The sequence below is a fragment of the Sturnus vulgaris genome, chromosome 8, assembly GCF_052056855.1.
Source record: "Sturnus vulgaris isolate bStuVul1 chromosome 8, bStuVul1.hap1, whole genome shotgun sequence".
Classification (NCBI taxonomy): domain Eukaryota; kingdom Metazoa; phylum Chordata; class Aves; order Passeriformes; family Sturnidae; genus Sturnus; species Sturnus vulgaris.
The window spans coordinates 20173185-20192539 of record NC_142250.1 but is presented as its reverse complement, the minus strand read 5'-3'; the positions used below and the strand labels follow the sequence as shown (position 1 = coordinate 20192539).

General features: G+C 38.3%; 1 protein-coding gene across 2 annotated transcripts in view; it reads right to left on the bottom strand.

The window, feature by feature from the left end:
* MAPK8 (mitogen-activated protein kinase 8) overlaps window positions 1–19355 on the bottom strand; it is a 242209-nt gene that overhangs the window by 176940 nt on the left and 45914 nt on the right. The gene's annotated exons all lie outside the window — the stretch shown is intronic.

Genomic DNA, 19355 nt, shown 5'->3' with positions numbered 1-19355 from the left:
CAGACTGCAAAATCAATCTGAGTAAAATAAGATTTTACAAAACATGAAACCACGTTTAGATCCAGACTCCCCATCTTCCTTCTTCACCCCATGTAATGATAGCATCTGTGAATTTGGCAGATGATAAAACCATACTGGTGGAAAACTGCAGGCTTTCTGACAGTGCTTAATAGACCAGAGAAGAGTAAAAAGATTTGTACCAGCCATCAGGTGAAGTGTCCAAAGATATAAACATCATGATTGTGAGAAACTTGTATGGCAGTGGGTGGAAAGGGGGACATTTACAACTTTCCAGTGAGTCTGGTATCTAGTGACTACAAAGAATTGCCAAGAACCACATAAATCAGAATAAAGTTGTATTTTCCAAAAGATACATCCACACAAATTGAGAAGATTTTTCAAGCTCTTCATCTCCTATTTACCAACCTTTATGCATAATTGGATTCTTCAAATCTGTATTGATTTCATCTATATACCTAAAGAGATGCCCAGCCTGGAAAATCTGGCATCTCTTCTGGATGTACAAGCCTTAAAATTCTGAGAGGAGTTCTTCCAGTAATGTACTCAAAGGCTGAAAATGAATTTGAAATGGCATATGGCTCTCACACAGCTTCTCTGAAAAGAATTTATCCATTATGGGAAAGAAAATGGAAAGAACATCTGGAGGTCTGTTGAAAAAAAGGTTTAGCAAGAATTAATTCAAGCTTATTTTCCCCCTAAAACTTCATGTAGGTTAGAGTCTGAAACTATCTCAGCTGAGGCTCAAAACTAAGGTGATGCTCTCCTCACTGGATCTTCAGCTCTGTTCAAAGATGTAATGTAGGATACAGTAAGGGAAGAAGCCAACACTGTGAGGATGGTTAATAACTGAAGTAAAGCTCTGAGGCCAACTAATTAAGTTTTAATGTCTGAAGGTCTTCATGCAGACATGCAGAGTGGAAGATATGCTTTAGTCAAACAAAAAGGCTCTTGGACTCATTGCTCAGGCAATCAGATGAGGTTCTCTGGCCTGTTACTCCAAAAGGCCAGATGACCTAATGGTCCCTCCTGGCCTTAAATCTGCAAATCTAGAATTACACACCACTATAAAGCTTATGTAAGGGATGGGAGAATAGAGGCCAAAGAATTACAAAGAGTATTTACAAGCCTGCTACAGTCATCACTAATGTACATATAATTGGCAAAGCATTTACATCAGAGGCCAGTTGTAACACATACGTTCATTGAAGGCTTGTACATTTCATTATAACTGAATTACTGAATATATCTAAGCCATTTATAGTGAACTGTGGCAAACTCTAAAATAAAGTAAACACATGTGCAGGGATTATTGATGTGGTATGGCTGTTCTGATACTTAAAGGCATTATAAACGATTTGCAAGGCATTTAATAACAGTGACCTACATTTGTATAGCGCCTTTTATCCTGAGGTATTCCAAAAATTCTGTACAAACTGCAGCTACAACTGCATTACTTCAGGCTGACACCAGTGTGCCTATTCTGAAGCCCACTGGGTCACAGTGCCATCATGCTAGTTAGAATGCAGCTATCCAATATTGCATTTATAAATGGTGAATGGGAAGAAGCAGCTGTTTCACAGGACATGAGTCCTTAAGAACCTATTAGATCATCTAATCTGATATTTCATATTACTTAGGGCGTCTGAAAACAAACAGGCAGAGGAAATGGCATTTTTCCTTACATGTCTGAGCATTGTAACTCTCAAACCTCACATCTAAGCTTGTCTCCCAGTAATGCCTTTCTTACATATTCTTGGAAATGGGGGCACTAAGAGCTCTTGCTGGGATGGTTATTTACAACATCTCACTTCTCTGAATTTCCAAGACACAGTCTCACAGCATGTGGGAATACCTTACCTTCTTAGTCAGCAGCCTTTAAACTCTGTTTGTTGGAAGACAACATGCTCAGATGATTACAGTCACTCCATGATGGAATCTTGCTTTCTTCATTATTTATTATTTCATTAATCTTTATTACAAAGCAATAATTCAAAACCCTATTTTATTATTTTGTTTGCTGAAGAAAATAGGAAATTATATTGGAGCAAGAAGTAGTCTCTGGAGATCCTTCCTAGCATGACTTAACAAAGAAATGAGATTTATTGGTAATACAACTTTTGATACAGCCTTTTAATTCAAACAATACTGACGGGTCCAAAAGGACCCTTCAGACCTGGTTGGTCTCCTTCTGTGTCTTGTGGAAGGAGAGATAAATGACTGGGAAGGGACCTTCCAAGAACTCAACTGGGTGTTCTCTTTTGATCATCATAAGTTAGGACTGGACTTGACAAGGTAATGGGACATTACAAAAATGCCTACCCTGAAATGCAGCCAAATCCTATCAGTACTAAGTCAAAAGCTTTGGAGAAAGTCAAGCATGCTGTATGAGAACACTCTTCATACCAAATAGATCAACAATCCCATCAGAAAGAGGTAGATAATAGAGTCACTCTGGGAGATAGAAAAAAAGGAGTAATTCTTTTGACCAAAGCTACAGTGTGGTAAGCCACTGTGGAACTGTAGCAAAATCTAACCACTAACATTCCTGAAATGGTATTAAGGCATCTTTAATTGACACTAAATGGTCAATATATAGTTTTAGGTCTCCTCCAGAAACTTTACCTATAGGAGCCCAAAGCCCATAAAACTTTGGCTTCTAATGCATTAAAATTTTTTCTAGCACAGGAAGGATCTCTCTAACAAAACCTCAAATCATGTGCTAACACCCTTTACACTTTGTGAGATTGTTGTGTCATAACATAGCATGATGGCTGGTATACAGGTTTGATAAAGAAAATGGAATTCTGAACTTGTCCATTTTCTTAGCTCCCTGAACCTAATTAAAGATATTATTTCTCTCTGAAAATTATGCCTGTTGTATCATTATGCCTTCATCACTACAGTCTCATTAGTTATGTAGTAGTCAGATTGCATACTGCTGAAATTTATGATAATGCATATACTCACTATAATCTGCAATTTAAAAAGTCAGCATTGTTGGCAAAATTATGTGCTTCACCTATAATACACTCACCCCCATCTAAAGCTAGCTGTTTAGAATACTCTTAAATTCACTGTATTAATCACAAAACTGGTTTTATGGGCTGAAATACCCTAAAGTGATCAAAGCAGGAGGTAGAAGGACGTTTTACATGCATATTGTGAAGTTCCTATTTTATGTAACATTCATTAAATATTTTCCCCTCTCACTCTCACAAGGGAAGATCCAGCAAAGCAAATATGCCTGGAGTGATACGAGGTTCTCTTATCCCATTTTTGGGGGAAAGATCGTAGATTTTCCATTTTGTGCTCTTTTAAACTGGTCATTTCCTATATTGCTTTAGATCACAGTTATTCAGAAAATTTCACTGGTATGACCAAAGGGCCGTGGTGTCTAGCAGGTGGCAAGAATAAGCAGCTGACGGATGCAGGCAGGCTTGGCAGGGACAGGAAAAGGAACCCCTTACACTCAGCTGTGAAAGGATTTGTAAAATGGAACTGCAGCCTCAGGAACTTGAACTTGCTAAACGCTAATGGCAAATCAATGAGAGACTCAGGATATTCTCAGATAAACGCCTTCTCTGGTGCCAAAGCTGACCTAAGAAGTTCCTGCCCTCCCCTGCACCTGCTCTTTTTCTTTCCCTGCAGTATTACCCATTCCATCACAGAAATGTGTTGGATGAAATTGAAAACTTTTAACCCTATTTCAGTTCTGGTCTGCAGAGTGGCTCCATGAACTATTGCAATGTAAGTGAAGCATTAGAATGAAGGGGAGGGAGCATGTGGGTACTTGGGCAACATAATTACAGCAATGGCAAATACACATCTTCCGAGTTTTAATATCTTGCTTGATACCATATTTCATCTGATTAAACATTTCCTGAGCATTCATGGATAAATTCCGAGTTCAGTTTGAATGAGGCCCCAAAAGCAGGTATTGTGTGATAACCATTTTATCCCTCTCTGGCTAAAAGATTTAGTTAAAGAAAAAAAAAAATTAGAAAACATTCAAACTCTCCAAAACATAGATCTGTCTAACCACTACTATTTTCATTGCTCCATATTATTCTACTGCTACCTTTAAATTTCAGTTTTTATCTGTATTTCTGTTTACATTTTATACTGCTATCCATAGATCTATTATATAGATTCATGTGGTTTTACAGCTGCCTCACACAGTCTACTTGTTTAGACTGTGAGCTTGTTTATTCTGGACTACGATAACTAAATATACTCTCTGAAGCTAATGTGATTAACTTGGCCAAGCTGGTTCGTAGAGAAGAATGTCAGGAATTCCTCTTCCAGATGTAGCCTACATTGCTCAGAACTTTCTCCAGCAGCAGCACATTTCCCAAACTCCACCTAACTTCCCATAGATGGCGAAAATCCCAAGATACAAAATTAAGGAGGCAGAAGGAGGAGTGGGAGAAGGCAATGATTGCATTAGATGCGTTCACACTGAACGGAATTAACATTTGCTGATACAATAGAACCTAAGGAGGCAGGCACATCGTTTAATGTGTTAGACTTGCAGACCTTTGACTCTTTTATGGTTAATTAGCCTTTAACTTAAGAAAGCCCTCAGGTCATAGAACTTCCATCAGCTCTGAATTCAAAGCTTTGCCCTCTCTCACCCTGGCAGTTTACAGTGTAATGATGATTGATAGCCAGATGAAAGCTTTGGCTGGGGCCTGTCTTCTTGCATTGTGCTGGAAGAGAAGTGTAATGATCTATAGCTGCAATGGTTTCAGAAACCATTTTGGTTAATTGTGACCTTAATTACCCACTTAAGCAGGTTTGGGCCAAATTGATTTTATACAGCTTTATTCTAGAGCAGGTTAAAAATTAACCCTGCAATCTTAGATGCATTTTACAAGGTTTCTATTCACTTATTGCCTAAAAAGCCCCTAGTGAATATGATCTTGAGCTGATATTCGTGAACCCAATAAAAAGGAGGAATGATACCTTTTAACGGTAACAGATTACTGCTGACACTTAACCGCTATCAAAGATACACAAGTGACCAAACACCCTCTTATAGCTGAGCAGTATGTGATATAAACTCCCACCAAAATGAAAGCTTTTTTTGTTTAGATCCAGAAATTACAGGCAGCTTTAAAATGTGAGGAGAAAACTGCCCATCTACAGGATCAACGTGGCTGACTTTATTGGTCTAAGTAGCCTAGAGCTCAGACTGGCAGGGTGTTTGGAGCAGGAAGCACCGTACTTCTCCTCATGTTCAGCTTTGCTCACATCACAGAAGGAACATTCTGCGCGAAATGTTTCCAGACAGAAAAAAATAGGAAGAAAGGATCATAAAGACACACTATTCTTTCTGACTTAAAGAGGACCCTCCAAAGAGAATTTGGGTTTACACTGCCTCACTGCAAACTCCCACATGGGATCACTCCACAGTCCAGAACAGGCATGGTAAGTCTATTCTAGACCTGTTCTTACTGTTTTTATTGTTCAGATAGTGAGAGCAGACAATGTCTCAGTATTATTTCTAAGGGACTCTTAAAACTGTCTTTCACAAAGGTGAGTATTTACACACAGTCTGGGCTCCCATGGGAACTCTGGTAAACCCACAGAGCCATAAGCACTCCACATCAAAGTGCTGTGGACAGGTGGACTGGTCGAGCTGTTGAGCTCTGACCTGCACCACAGTCCAGCTGACCGGAATGTACTGCAGACATAACTTCATTCCTGTGCATCTTATGTCTTGTATAAATCCACAGTATTCCTCATTTCTTCTCTTTAACGTGATCCACGATTCTTAAATCTTAACTATAAACCATTCTAAAACCTTCTCTTTTGCACTGATCACGTTTCCTAATTAGAATAGCTGGCTCCCCCAGGTTATAGGCTAGGAACCAAAGAGCATGCTTACTGTAAATTATAGCCTGCTCACATAAAACTGACAGGCTCAAGCAGAAAGAATCATGCACACGTTCAGCTGACTCACACACAAGAACTCTGAGACATCCCCAGACATTTGCTAGCACAGCATGTAGTGTGGAAGCAAGACAGTAAGGACCAAAAGAAGAAACTATTTTTAGGGTGCAGCTTTGTAAAAAAGCTGTTGCTCACTGCTAGAGATGCAAAAGAGATGCTAATCATACAAACCAACTCTCTAGCAATAACACACTCCAGCTGGTGCAAGTATTTGTACAGGTCTTTGCAACAAAACCTCAGTAAGCAAACATATCTGTTCCATAGAAAAAAGTCAGCTTTTGGCCTGTGCTAAGCAATTTCTGCATGATGCTTTTACCAGCTCTGTTTTAAGGAAAAAAAAAGGTGTTCTGTTTTATTCCACTTGACACTGATCTCCACATGGTCCTGCCCTCTGTGAGAGAGAGCAGTTGTCTGATGTCAGGAAGACACCTTCGTCAGACATTATTTGGATGCACTTGCAGCTGGATACTACTTTCAACTCTCATCATAGTTTCCAATTCATTTTATTCCCACTATCTTCTACTGCATTTTTTTGTTTGGTTTTTTTTTTTCTAACTTAGCATTAGGAGACTTTATATTTAAGGGCCTGGAACAAAAGCTATGATTTGGCCTCTCAGCAGAAAATTACTCTAGCTATATCATTTACAATACTGATGATGAGATCTGAACAGGTAGATACCCATGAGGATCTTCTTATCTGGGGATTCTTAGTTTGACAGTGTGCAGTTTCATTGGAGATTAATGTGATCTAGCTTGCAATATTCAAATTTGCAAGTATTTTTTTTCAGTTGTATGTGTCCTTTTGACCAAGTATCACAAAAAAATAGCAGGTGGTCTGAGGTGCTTACACTTTAAAGATACAATATTCTGCATCATGGCTGGCATAAGTAGTGAAAGATACTTGTAAAGCTGCTCTAAACCATCCACCCAGAGCAAGAAAGCTTTTGTTAAAACCACTGAGATAGGCACTGGAATTCTTTAGCTGCTGTTGCCTCAGGCTCTTAGCCTCCTCAATAAAGTGGCCCATCCTGGAAAATTAGCCCATTCAAATAAAAGTCCCTTGCATCTTTGTGGCAGAACCCCATTAACATGATGGAAATCTTTGGCTCTCTCCACTGATCAGTCCACAGGCAACAGCTCCTGAATGTCACTTCTTCAAGGAATGGAAGCTACTCTCACCTAATGGAACAGATGTACACATACTTGCATACTCAGGTTCTTATTTTATTTCCTTGAAATAAGCATGGGTTGCACTTTGGATCTTCCAGAAGACATCAACCTCATCTTCCCCTTCTGCTTCTAAGTTAAAAATGACAGACTTTGAACATTTATTTCTGGAGTCAGGAAGGGACGCGCAGCAGACACATACAGATTAAACTGCCTTTATATTGGAAATGTTTCTATTTAAAATGCAGTTTTTGGTTAAAGTGTTCTCACATGTGCCATTGCTTCCTTCACATAAAACAAGGAGCTTTGATATTCTCATTCATGAAACACATCACCACGCATTTTAATAATCCCAGCACAAAACTGCTAAAGTTAAACCAGCCCCCTGGTCTCTATATTGTTTGATTACTGACACATGCTGTGATTCTGAAATCTGCTTGTGACTTTATCTCAATGGGATGAGGAACAGATTTGCTTAAATTCTTGGTGACACAATTATAAGAAGGATAAAGGAGAAACTATTTTCCACCATAACTGTTATTTGCTTTTAAAAGTCTTCCCCAAAGCAAAGTTATAATGTGATCTCTTGAAAGAACACTACTCCATTCTTTGTTCAAACACCCTTTAACTTCACATCAGCAAGACAGAATCATATTAGCTAGCTAAAGATTCTAAAGATACTGATCAGATAGTTTTAAATTTCACTGAGGCTAGAGCTGGGAAAGGTTAAGATGCACTTCCTTGCAAGAAAAGAAGATCAAGTTTGCTGCCAGGGTAGCAAAAAAGCTACTATAATGTTGATAACAACTTAATGATTCCAGTAGCTACTTTGATGAAGGCACGTCTTTTATTCCTGCAATCCTGCTGCTGCGGGCTGGAAAGGTAATGCCAAAGGAACACAGTTGGAAAAATATTCCATGAACATAGGAACATTCAGCAGAGAGAGTGAGAGAGAGAAGTGTGTGATTGAAACCAGATGAAGTAAGCTCATGATCACAGCTTCCACTGCTGAATAACTAAGTCCATGTAAAACTGCCAGGCATTTCCCTCTGCCACATGAGAAACTCCAGGGAAAGCCAAGCCTTTGTCTTCTTTTAACACATCAAGCAGTGAGGATATTATTGACTGATAGAACATCCACAATATACATCACTCCCTTTGGCTCTGGTCAATGTTAGTGTACCTTGCCATTTTCAGACATGGGCAAATTATCAGGAAGTTATTATGCCAGAAGCCTGTTGCTGCAGATCAACAAGCTTCCCAGTGCTAATTGTGTGCACTTAATAGTATTTTCTATTGGATAGCATATAGAAGAAATACCTCTCTCAAAAGCTGCAGTATAATTCAGATGCAGTTGGGCTTATACGTTTACCACTGAACCATCTGGATCCTAGTAGAATTAACAAACAGTATGTGTGCAGCCTGGTAGGTGGAGAATTACAGAGGAACTCCAAAGTTTGGGGGCTTTTCCCATGCTTTAGGACTTTAAATAATCTTGGAGATGTCACTTCCTGTCCCTATGTTTCAGCTACTGTATTAAGAGCTACCCAGATAATAAACTATCTAGCTGAAAGCAAATTTATCTGTGTACACACAAGTTGCAATCACAGTCTTAATTACAGACAGACAAGGTTTTAAGTTTGGAGTTAAGATCCAAGAGCTTTTTGTTCTGTAGAGCACTGCACAGTGGTTCATGATGAATCACTGAATGCTACTACTGTACAAATGATAACAGTGGTCATCTCTCTGCAGTTATTTAGAGAAAACCAAGCAGCTAGTGCCCCTCGTCGAGACACCTGTAGTGGACATGGTGTACAGTCAAATTCAGACAATGAAACTTTCAGAATTCCTCCTACAACTGAAAAGCTTGGTGGAAGCTGGAAAATCAGTCATTCAGCTGATTCAGAAGAATATAGGACCATACTCACAAAAATCACTATAAACATTATTCAGCAATGGCATGAATGTTTGGGAGAGAAGAAGGTTCTCCCCATACTGGACCCTTAAAATGGCATTCAAAAGAACATGAAAAGGCAAGACAAAATGTGATACTTGTCAGAGATGTCCAGAAGAACATACTTATGACATGTCCATCAGTCAGCAGCCCGTGAAGATTTAGTACTTTTTGGGGTTTGGAAAAAAAAAAAAAAAGGCAATAAAAGCTGGAATGTTCCTCTGTGTCTTCCCCTGTAGGAAAATCAGCCAAGAGCATTTCCAGACTTTGTTGACTTACTTGCCACTGCAGCTTTAAAGGAGATGAGAGTATATCCTCACAGTTGTCATGCTGATAATTTGGTAATTAACCTATGATTATAAGCCTAGAAATTCAGATTCTAAATAGATTTGGCACTAATCTCTAAAAAGTAAATATTTTACCTCCGTTTTAATCTCAAATGATAGAGTTATAGAAATTATATCACTTTGTTGTGCAGTGGTAGTGGGGAAGTGTCATTTAACCCAATCCACAAGTGAAATGTAATCAAGACAGCAATTCAGTGGTGAAGCAAGGTGACATCCCTCTTCATTCCTGCTGTTTCTATCCAGCAGGTTTTCAGCTAAAGACAACTTCAACATTCAGTATTTCAAAGTAAAACCTTTCAAAGTAAAGGTTTAACTTGCATCAAGGTGCTTCAAAATACCAGCTAGATTATATTCAGACAAACTGAACAGGCCGAGTGAATGAATGCAATTCATAATGCAGACCACTGGAGGGATCATATGAGTGGCAGATGGAAAGGTCAACATAATAACATATTTGTGAAACAAAAATAACAATTTCTTTAATAAAACAAACCAGTAGTGCAGCTACCAAAGTGCTATGCTCTGAGAAGGTCAGACAGGACATCAGATTTCATCAAATGAACTCAGAAGAACCTCTTCTAATAATTAAATATTGTTCAAAAATACTTTTGCAGGTTGAGGCAGATGGCTGATGCCCACTCTCCCCACAGTGTGCAATCATGACTGCCCTCAGTTCAATGACTGTTGGAAAGGGGAATGTGCTGTAAAGGCCAGTTGAGGCATTTGGCTTCAACATTTTCACTGATGGAACATTACATCAATTGAACATGCATTTCTTCCACTGAACTTAAGCTGTATTCATGACTCTTAATTTAATATTTTCTGTTTTTCTCATTTACATTTCTCTCTTTGAAGGAGAGGAAACAGGAATAATTTCACTCTAACATATTTTTACTTAGTTTAGGTTTTTTTGAGAATACAAATGTCAGCTATTTGAAAGTTAAATGGAAGCATTTTTCTCACCTTCAAGTTCTCATATAAAATAAATTTGTCTTTTTCAGGTGACTGCTAGCAACAGAAGTTACAATTGAGACATATCTTGGAAGCTGAAGATTAACACTGCAGGTGCACCTGAAAATACGTGAGAAAGGCTTGAAAGATGAAGAAGGCAAGAGTAAGAGGTAAATGAGAAAGGCAAGGGGATATCCCCTATTCCTGTATCTCCTTCTTAAGGACAAGGACAGTCCGTGAACTGACAGAGCTCAGTGGATTTTTTCCTGTGCACATCTGGAGATTCTCATCTTTCAAAAGGAGGTTGGACCCCTCTATCCTTGTTTTCTGGCTACAAGAGGGGAATTAGTTGTGCTATTCAAGGGAACAATATCTTACATTCTCCTCTTGCCACAGCCAACAGCTTGTTCTCTTACAGAAGGTGGCCCTGCTGGACCAGCTAAAACAACAGCATATGAAGAAATGGAACAAGCTGAGGAAGTGTTTGGGGGAATGCTGCTGGAAGTTGCAAGACTAAAAATGCATGGTCCTTCTCCACTGTAATGTTCTGGTTATGTTTTTGTCCTTACTAAGCACTGTGAGGGATGACAAAACCTACTCCACTCAAATTCCATTAAAAATCCCCTCCTCAATCTCGAAAACATCTGCCTTGCATGCTACAAAAAGAAACTTAGGTTTTTGCTTATTTATTTTTTTTATTTTTAAATGGACAGGATATTGAACCAGCATGAATGAGGAAAAGAGATGCAACCAAGAACTTCAAGCTAAATCCCATGATACAAACCCACAGAATTGCTGCAATCAGGGAAGAGTCCACACTGAGTTAACTTTTACCTCTTCAGTTTCCAAGACGAAAGACAAAGGATGGTAAACCAGTGTGGGTGACATTAAAGAGAAACATGTAGAGAAAATTGGACTTTTTTTTGTAAACTGATGTTGCAACTTTTGTACTGATGTCAATTTACCATTTTAAATTAATCTTAGGTCACACAAAAACCAGAGACACACAAGAATGGTTTCTCCTTAATGTTGCTTTCTGAAACACAGAGATACAACACAGAATTTGCCCAAGACTGAAAGAGGTAAACCTTCCAGCATTATTACAGGATTTCTCGGGACAAAAAATAAAAATTTGAGATAAGAAACCTTACTGAGTTGTCCACCTTGCCTACATACCAATATAGAACTAAAAAAACTCTGATATAGTCTCCAAGTTGTGAAATTCTTTGGCTGGGATGTCTGTGGTATTTTTCTATACTTATTTATTACCGTGCAATAATTTGGCACAGTGTGGACAAAAGGCAATAAAATCCATGCTGAGAGTACCAAGAACATTTTCCATTTGGGTTAGAAAGAATCTGTAATCTCCTCAACACAGATAAAAATAAGACTAAACCAGGAGTCCCAATCTGCATGTGTACAAACCATCACGGCAAAGACACCTTCCAAAAGGCTCCATCTTATTTTCTCTGAAGCAACATGTGGCTTGTTTCTTTCGTTAACAAGCTTCCAGCAGTAGTGGCATGTTTGATGTGTGTGTCTCATTCCGTGACTCAGTGTGCTGCCATTAGGTCAGCTCAGGTCACAGGTGCTACCCCCTACACTCCCATAACAACAAACACTTGCACCTGAGATGCACTGATGAGGGATTCTGCTTTGTTCTGTCACAGCTAAAACAGGAAAGAGGAAATCCCTGTCCCACCCAATTTTTCCCTCTTACCTCATTTTCCCTTCTCTACCCTGTTTGGAAAAGTCTAGCTTGAAAAGATCTATAAAAACTAATTCCTTCCTGCTGGCGACAAGCAATGGAATAATTTCTGCTAGCACAACAAATGAAGCAAGCAGATAGTGAGGACAACAAATGTACCCATTTACAATTATTTATCATCAATATCAATGGCAATGCTCTCCTGGAGTTTCTGTGGCAGCAGTGTGGATACCAGTGGTGAGGTAACACCCTCTTTACTCCACACATAGTAAGCTTGGCAGAAAGAAGAAGCAACATCTTGCAAAAGTGGGAAGATTAATAAAGAAGACACAAGAGGTATTTCCAAAAGTGATTGATGTTCCAGATAGAAAATCATGAATTTCAAGAAAAGAGTAGTACTGCAAAGTAAAACCAAACAGAAGTACCCCAATAAATATTTTTTTCTCAGAACTTGTTGATTTAGTCAAAATATTTTTATAAACAGCTTTATTCCCAATCTCTGAAAGTTTTCTGTTATTTTGGGACAATAGTTTCTGAGGACTCAAAATTATTTCCCAGAACTAAAATTCATTTTCAGAGCCAACCTTATTGCTGGCAAATCAAACATGCTAAAATCATGAGTCAGGAATTTATAGGCCTAAAACTGTATTATGTGAGTCTTAAAAACTGAGATTAAGTTAAAAAAAATAATTTATTAATTTGGTTTTGAACTTTGAGTTATCAGAGCTCAAGAGTTTTTTACACCTAGAAATGCATGATGTTTTTTAAAATAACTAGAGATGAAATTTCTTATGATTGTGGGAGTTAAAGAAAGACACCTTGACATATATGGGGAAAAAAAATGAAGCTATTCAATTCCACAAAAATAGGATGCATCCAGCAGTGAGCTGTGCAAGATCAGCTGTATTACCTTTGTTTTCTATTAGTTAAACAAAAAAGCTCAAAATGACAAAAACAATGCCTCAGGAAAATAGTGTGGCATTCTTTACTTTAAATAGGGTGCACATCCACTGTTTTTACTAGGGGATTTAAGATTTGACCTATTTCAATGCCTGTCTCTTAGAGATTGTGATAGCTAAATATGCAGCCAAGCCAGCAAATGGAAAGAGAAATTCATTCATGTAACATCTGGCCTCATTTCAAATAATTAATGCTTCTCTGGAATGACTGCTTAGTCAAGATAATGAAATAACATTTAAATATGGTATTGTTATTGATCTGCCATCCTTTGATACAGAGGTTAATTTAGGTGACCTAAGAATTTAAGTATACAATTTCAACAAGCAGGTAAAACACCATACATGTGGATTAATCCTGGCAAATACAAGGTTAGTTTTAAAAGATATTGATGCATGGGCATGGGAACCATGTCCACCATGTAGAGTTAAGTCAGTCTGAACCAAGAGATTCCCACACCTCCTAGGGGTCAGGAAGGGCCATGTCTGGGTGGTATGCCCACAGAGACACAGGGAAAAGCAGCTGCCTGGAACTGCTCAGAAATATGAAGCTGCTACTTGGAACTCCTCAGTAGGCTTGGGCTCTGCTGTGCTGTGCTCTGCACATACAGACCACAACAAAGCAGGAGCTCTTTTGAAATTACCATCTCCAAATAAGAGATGCACATGGAGGGAAAAAGGAAGGTGATGCACAAAAATAAGAGGCCTGAAAATCAAAAAGGCTGATGGAACGACAGGGGTCAAAGCGTTTCCTGACTCAAACCAGCAGGATGGCAATTCTGTTCAACTGCCTGCCCTGAGCCAGCCTTTACAAACGATCAAGGATTGCCATTTAGGGTCTACAGCCCAGAGACCTGCACTTCCACTGTGGATCTGTGCCCAGCCTGCTGTACGTATTGAGGTGGTTCTCAGTCAAAGGACATCCCCTTGGTGCTCAGACCTCACAGCCTGGCTGGCCAGGCTGGGCAGAGATTGTTCATCTGACACCTTCCTGCCACTGGTGTGGAATGTTCTCTGGAAGGTCAGAACTAGGATTATTTTGGAGACAGAGTTACTCTGGAAAGAACAGACCAAGTACTGTGCATTTCATAAGCTATTGCCAAAATCTTCTAAAACTTATTCATCAAAAGCTGGTTAGGATTTTGTTTTTGTTTGGGTTTTTTTTTTAGCTGAAACCACCTAAGCCTCCTCACCATGAGTAGGAGGTGAGTAAGTAAGAGTGAGGGAAAAGCCCTCATTACCTTGAACCTCAGCTCAAGCAGAAACCACAAAAAATAATCAACCATTGGACAACATATCCCAATGTAAATATTGATATTTTTCAGTACAAGTAGCTATTGAGAGATGAATAGCCAGGGGAAAAAATTCAGAAGACAAGCAAGTTAGTAGACATTGAAGAGGTCTGATTTAAACCTCTCTTTACTGTTACAAGCTCCCTTAATTTCATGGGATTCATTCTTACAGATACACCAGAACAGTGCTCTAAGCCTGAGCTAATGCTCTAGATGTCTCAGCTTGTTTCCTCTGCAGGTGGACACCAGTACAGCCTCACCAACCAACTGTCCTCCCTGGTGCCAATCACTGCTGATCTACTCTGAAATGGAGGACTTGTATATACATATTTCAAACTCCAGATGGTTTCTTTTGCTCAAATTCAATCTGTTTGGTTACATGGTCATGGAGGACTGAGATAGAAAAAAGCATTTTAAGCTCTCCCTTTTGTTCTGATGCATTGCACAGAAGTGTCTCTACTTGTTTTATTCCTCTCTAAGGACTAATCTTTTTCCTTTTTTTTTCTTTCTTTTTTTTTTTTCCAGAACAGCACACAAGTGTTAGGAGAAGGGATACGTAATTGAAGTAAAACATTAAAATGTCACACAGAGATTAAAAAATAAAGAGCTGCTGTACTGGTTTTCCACATATGCAAGCCAGGCAACCATTGGCATATCCAAGCCTGACCTTTGGAAAAACAGAATCCCCCTCATCTTCAGTGCTTCCCAAGCCCTCCTTAAAAAAAAACAAAAAAAACCCCAACAAAATCACAACAACAAAAAAACACAACTAAACAAAATCTAAACAAAATCACAACAAAATAAAATAAAGAACATGTGACTACCTGCATACATTAGCAGAGATATTGATCATTCTGAATGCAAAGACATGCATCTTTTTGTTATGCATGTTGTGAAAAAGTTTGGGCTAAGGAAGAATAATATTTTATTAACTTAGTAATGAGAAGTTTCCACAGCTAAGGTAATACATGATAATATGGACTGAACAGCAGCCCATTGTTTGAGAGCAGAATGGAGCCCTGTATGGGATCACTGCTGGATTCTGTACACCACAGATGGAAGGGAGAAATTACACCCTGGATTTGGGGTGTGAAGGGGGGTATGCATTTCTTTTATGGTTTTATTGGCCTTGCACACAGGTCAGTAAGTCACACACTCAAACACACACACACAAACATGTGCTCACACATGCACACACTGCAGCCCTGACAATCTGTCAGAGCTGGGAGGCAGCTTGTGTAAGTTGAAAGTTTAATGAGTGCCCGACACTAAGCTAACAAGTTTTTCAAACAGTGGCTAACAAAAAACAGGGATCAGGGAGACTGCATTTGGTGCCAAGAGATTTGTTTTAATATTAACAAGGACTGAATTCAGGCAATAAAAGAGAAGGAGGAAAATAATATCTTCTGAAAGTGCTGAAAGCCAGGCAGTTCAATATATTTGAAACAACATATGTTTTTAAACAAGAGAGGGGCTTTTTTTTGGTTTTTTTCTTTTTTAGAATAAGAAAGAAAATCCATGAATATGAAGCAGAAGTAAGGAGTTAACAACACAAAAATTTCAGCAAATATACACATAGTAAAATTCATTTTCTATTCTACACCTCCAAAACTTCACATAATAAAAGCTGTGGAGTCTTTTTTAGTACAGAAACCCAGATTCCCCCAAGAGAGTCATGCTACAGTCCCACAAAGGTCATGATAAGATCTTTTAATAAAACTGCCCATTTTAATACTACTGAGGACCTGGATCTCTGAAATTAAGTTTAAAAATGTTGTTAAATCTTTCATTACACTTCCTAGGCTTTTTTCGAGGATTTTAGGATCTAGGCTTAGAACTTTGAGACACAGGAATGGTAAATGGCCTGTCTTGCAGTCTTCAGAGATGTGTTCACAGCATCCTCTTTGGAGTAAAAGATGTGTGCTTAGTTCCCTGGTAATATTTTCTCTGAAGTTCAAAGATAGTAACAAACCTAGACAAGTCATGGCAGCTGCCACCATATTAAATGGAAGGTTCAAACCTTGAAAAAGACTTGCATAAGACTGCACCAGTGAAAAGGTATTGATGTGCTGACCCCGTGTTAGGACTTGCAATCAAAATCTCATCATTCCAAGCCTACATTGAAAATGAGACTAATTTAATAAGCTAAATGGGATGCAATTGCTTCAGAGTTGAAAAGGAAAACTTAAAGTGGACTTGGGATTTAAACCATGGCCTTTTCTCTCTGATTCTACATAGTAGTATCTCTTTAGTTCTAAAGACATCATACATCTGGGGAAATTTTAAACTGTGGCCAAAAGTTACAGTTTTTACACAAAAGACAATACATTAATACAATGTTCAATTACATTTTCAAACATTTTCATATACCTGATTTGATCAGAACCACGTAACTTTTTTCAAAGCCGAGAAAATTTAATCAGACAACAGGATTAAAGTTTCATTAACCAACGGTGCATAAAGAAATGAGGTATCTGAGGGTAGAGTTTCTTTGAACCATTAGCCTGAATGACTAGCTAACACTCTGCAGTTGGATCATCTGAGGATGCTTTTAAGGATCTCTTCAAAAGCTTCAGCCTGTTACTATACCAAGACCAGAGCCTAAATTACTGAACAATACCTTCTCATTTGTTCCCTGTGATTCCCTACATCTCTGTACAATGCAGCAAGCTCTCATAATTTTTGGTTATTGCCTTCACATTCTTTTCTTCATCTTTCCTTAAACCAAATAATGTGAGGAATGCATACTAATTCTTGTGACTGTGTAGAAAATCAGGGATCTTTTAGAGATATTTGACAAATACTACTTTGAAAATATATTGAGCTTTTTCTAGCCAAAGCCACTTCAAATGATTGTTGGAGTCAAAGGCTTCCTGGGTTCTTTAGTAAGGGGAAGAGGGAATGAAGCAAAGAGAGAAGAAAAGAAGAGAGATGGTTAAAAAGCACTGGCTATGAATATCTAAAAGATTAAAGTAAAATTTGACAAGGCACAAACGTCATCCATAAATTAAACAAAAATTGGTTATCACAAATCTATAATCCAATTGCAAAACGATGTAATTTCTACCTTCTTATATGGATCTAACAGCTGGAAACTACCAAAAGTACCAACAGATGTCTAAATGCCTTTGAAAATAAATGCCGTAGGAAAGTACCAGGGATTAAATGGAATGAATTTAAATCAAATTCTTAGATCAGCCAGAGTTCAGCAACCTTTTATTTATGAAGTTATTCTACAGAGAAAATGGAAATATCTAGGGCTTTTTGTAAGTGAAGCCAGAGCATTTGCAACAGCTGACATGCCATTAGGCAACTGAAAAAAAATTATGTAAAATGAGATGACTAAAAGAATTACTCTACTGAACAAGTGGAAAAAGAGAAAACTTTCATGATCTATTTGTGATTTAATAATGTGAGCAGCAAGACAGAGAAAGGGAAAATATCTGGGACCTTTTCTCGACCATCAGATAACACACAATCAAATTTATATGAATTATTTATCTGTACTCAGAAAAAGGAATTCTACATGAAATTTTTTTTCTGCAGTATCTACTGAACTTTAAATTTACATCTTATTCAGAAATTATTTCATGTTTTGCTCCTTATTATTTCAAATTTTAAACAATGTATTTTAAGAAAGATACACTATCCTTTTTTGTGGTTTTACTCCTCTTGACATAATGAAGACCTGGTCTATGATGAACACATAGATACAATACAGTGAATAGCCAATATCACAGTACTCTTTTTGCCCCTTTAGATTCATAGAAACAGTAAGGGAAAATATAGTCTCTAAGAAGATAGTATGTCACCTTCGAAGCATACACTGGTGTACTCTATGAACAAACTGTCAGTCTTATAAACTGAAATGTGTAGTACCTAGAAAACAAGTAGCAGAAGAGTTCCACAGCTTGATGAAAAAAAATTTGTTAGAGCCAAGGGGCATCTTGCTTTACTATCACGTACTGCTTTGTTATCAAATAATGCAAGGAAGATGTTGTGTATCTTCAGCAACACTGAGAATCATCACTTGTACTCCCATAAATATTAGTGGTTCACATTTTGAAAACAATGCTTACCAGAAGACTGATCCTCCCTTTTATATCAGACATGATGGAAGTTGTTGACACTATAGGGCAGAAAATTTTAAAAGCAAGAGATAGAAAGATTTCTGAACAGCATTAAACTGACCTGTTAAAACTTACCACCCCAGAAGGTCACAAAGTGAAAATAACTAGTGCTGGGTACTAATGAAAGGCTTGGATCATTTTATGACCATTCACATCTTTAGCCATGTTAGAGATAACGATTGCACTAATCAGACCAAGCCTCGGGGCATAAATTGTCTGTGGGCTATTCTTGCCAGATAACTTGCCAAAATAGGATTCTTTCTCCTTCCCTCTCTCCTACCTCATAAAGTTCTGAACAATTAGCCTTCTACATTAATTGTCAACCCTTTTTTTCTCCAGTGGTGGGCACTATTCAGTGCCAGAGACACTGGACCTGATTTCTCCAGAATGTGTGGTTTCTGCAGTGGAGACATTCCACCGTGACACTTCAGACAATGCCCAGTCTGGACCTGTGGAGGCTGGGAAATGGCTCAGCTAAGAGTACACTTGAATTGTGAATGCTGCCTGCAGCACATGTGACCTTTGAAATAAATATATCACAATCTTGTAAAAGGCTACTTTATATATTTCGGTATGGTGGACTCCAAAACTTTTGTCGCTGTCAACTCAGAATTCCTCTCTGCCCCACCCTTCTCATCCAAGTTTTCATTGGAAAGACAACAAAGGTGATGTAGTTAGAGAAACCAGCTACAGACTCATGTATTATTGTTTTATGGACCACTACTCATCCACAAACCACAGTTTGGGAATTACTGGCCTAAAGCATCATAGAAATGCTAGAAAATAGCAACTAAACTATCCATGGATTTAAACTATGAGAATAATAGTTTTGGCAAATCTCTGTCTTCTTTTTTTGACCATAAATGCTCTACCA